Below are 3,278 nucleotides of genomic sequence, written 5' to 3'. Positions count from 1 at the left end.
TCAGAATCACCTGTGAAATGTTTAAATATACTCTTTCCCAGGCCCCATCCTGGACCTACTGAATCAGACTTTCTATGGTCAGTCCTATGGTTGGAACCTGCATTTCTAAAGCTGCATTGGTATTTCTGATGCACCACCCAGGTTGAGACTCGCTGATCAATCCTAGGATCGCACAATCTAAAAATTAACTGTGGTGAAAGATAAGACTGAAAGAAGATAGGAAAAACTAAAATCGGTTTCGGTCACTGAACTATCCAAAATATAATCATTTGTTTTTACTGATCTAATATATATTGTATAATAAAAAAATGCAATTTGTTAACATGAACACATGCTATAAAATCTTTCCCTATACTTACTGTAAAGAAATATGTCTTCTCTTAATCCTCACCCCTTACGTGCTTGCCTTTCACCATAAATCTGAAGAAAATCAGTAATCCGCTGCCTCTGTTTGAAGAGTTTTCTTCAGACAAGATTTGGTTCTTTCCATAATTTGGCTATTGTTCAAAGTGCTGCTGTAAACATTGGGGTACATGTGCCCCTTTGCATCAGCATTTTTGTATCCTTTGGATAAATTCTTAGTAGTGCAATTGCTGGGTCGTAGGGTAGTTCTATTTTTAATTTTTTGAGGAACCTCCACCCTGTTTTCCAGAGCGGCTGCATGAGAGAGCATTCCCACCGACAGTGCAAGAGGGTTCCTCTTTCTCCACATCCTTGCCAACATCTGCTGTTTCCTGAGTTCTTAATTGTAGCCACTCTGACCGCTGTGAGGTGGTAACTCAGTGTGCTTTTGATTAGTATTTCCCTGATGATGAGTGATGGGGAGCCTCTTCTCATGTGTCTGTTGGCCATGTGGATGTCTCCTTTGGAAAAGTGTCTACTCGTGTCTTCTTAAGATTGGGCCATGATGAACACTACGTTCCTCTACCTTATGCTACCTTATGTAGCAGGAGAAAGGCCATGGGATGTTGCTTTGCTGCGATTCTAGGTACCAAGTCTCCTTGCTGGTAGAATTAGCAGGAAACGGGAGAATACACCACACGACTGTGAGTCTAACTGTATGCTGGAGATCATGGGCACACCTCCTGCTGGGAGGTGGCACACGAATTAACGAAGTAATGCTTTGTAATGACTGGAAGGCTCGGGATTGGCATAAACAACCTACAACCAAGCAACCATGTGGAAGCCAATCATCTGAAACTCTAGCAACTACTCCTGAAAACCCGTTATGATGTACCCAAGACATACTATGAGATATGCTTCCTGTTAGTTTTGAATGGTACCACCCGGCAATATGGTTCCTGATGGTAGAGCCGATGTGGTACCTCAGGCCACTTTGATATTAATATCAACATTCCCATTCACTGCCTTCCATTATGCAGCATACATTGCAGATGCCCCCAAATACCTCTTTGTTTTCTGAATAATTTCTCTTTATTGATGCATAACGTTGAATGTTTACTTCCTAAGTCCAGTGTAATTAACGTGCAGGGTTTGTTACATTAGTTTCAGGTGTACAATACAGTGATTCAACAATTCTATGCGTTAGTCCGTGTGCATCACGATAAATGTACTCTTAACCCCCTTCACTGATATAACCCACCCCCCCACCCCAAAATACCTCTTTATTTTGGTATGACTTGATGACCAGTCTCTAGCTAAAAGGGACCAATAGATTGAACCCCAACAAATCGCTCCATTAGCGCCCACCGTCAAGTCCCTGGAACTTCTCTAGTTCCTATCCTTTCCAAGACCTGTTTGTTTTCTTAGATTTTTTTTTTCTTTAATTTTGTGAGCTGCCCCCATATTTTTGTGAGCTAAATGTTGCACTCAGTCTTCATCCAACTTTCCTTCTAGTTGGGGAGGTTGGAAAGCTGAAACTACATCTCTGGGGCTCCCTCGCAGCAAGGGTTCTGTATGCAAATTCGTTCCACCCCTTAGATGTGCCCCAGTGAGTTTCAGGAAGCAAATCGTCCTTCTCTCTCTGGGCTGTTTCTTCTGACCAGCAAGGGTGTGGAGATGTGAGGTCTCTCTGGAGCAGCACCCCATGCCCATGCTTCAACACTCTGTATATTCAGCAAAAGTGCCACAGCAGCTGGATGGGGCAGCGGGGGTGTCCTCTTCATAGCTTGGCTTCAGTGGTGACCTCGAAGCGGATAACTCCCCTTGGGTTGATCTGTATTGTATTGTTCTGCAGTTATTCCTGGAATTTTAGCCAGGAATCTTCTCCCTCAGCCCTTCCGTCAATTGTTTTTAGCACCTAATTCTCTATCTGGAGTCCCTTTCTGATTAAGATACCTATAGAAGGGTTTTTTTTTTTTAAGTTTATTTACTTTTTGAGAGACAGAGACCGAGCGTGAGCAGGCGAGGGGCAGAGAGAGAGGGAGACACAGAATCTGAAGCAGGCTCCAGGCTCCGAGCTGTCAGCACAGAGCCCGACGTGGGGCTCAAACCCACGAACCGTGAGATCACGACCTGAGTCGAAGTCGGACGCTTAACTGACTGAGTCCCCCAGGCGCCCCTAGAAGGATTTTTTTGGCCTAGCTCATACACTTCCAACAAATGGCATTTTTGCTTATACTTGCCAAAGTCAATTTCTGTTGCTTCCAATCAAAGAACCCTCCTTACAGGTGTCTAGGGTAACACTAGCAGAAGCTGAGTGGCTATCATCGAAAGAATTTGATACCTGTTTAGGAGTCAAGAGATCAAAGTTTGACCATTTAGTAGCATATGACCTTAGACATATCACCCACATTTCAGAGCCTCAGTTTCCTAAAGCAAGGATAATTAACACTCACTCCATAGGATAATAGTGAGGATTAAATCTGGTAAAGTAAAAAGGTGTTCCCTGATAGGCAACTGACCACTGTTGGCTGTGTCTGCTGTGGCTTAGTGAACACAATTGGCAATTATCTGGAAATCTTAAGGAATTTATCAGATAAAAAAATGAACAGCTGGATAGCACCTGGACCTCTGATGACGTTCTCAAGCCATTGAATTAATTAACCCTGGAGCCCCGCTGTTTAACCCACATTTTGCTTGCTTTCCCATAACTTGAAGCTGATGTTAACAGACAACTCTTAGGCGAGGCTCTCCAGAAAAGAGGCTATACAATGGTGGACAATTGGGAGGTACCCTCAGGATTCACAGCCATGAAAAAGCGATGACAACAGACAGGGCAGGAGAAGAAGTTGAAGTGCAATGTCATTCCAAAAGTGTTCTCACACACCTCCATGGGGAACCCTTGAGCCAGGATGGACCATTAGAGCTACCCCACA

The sequence above is a fragment of the Herpailurus yagouaroundi genome, unplaced genomic scaffold, assembly GCF_014898765.1.
Source record: "Herpailurus yagouaroundi ecotype Mexico unplaced genomic scaffold, PumYag 186, whole genome shotgun sequence".
Classification (NCBI taxonomy): Eukaryota; Metazoa; Chordata; class Mammalia; order Carnivora; family Felidae; genus Herpailurus; species Herpailurus yagouaroundi.
This window is presented reverse-complemented; position numbering follows the sequence as displayed.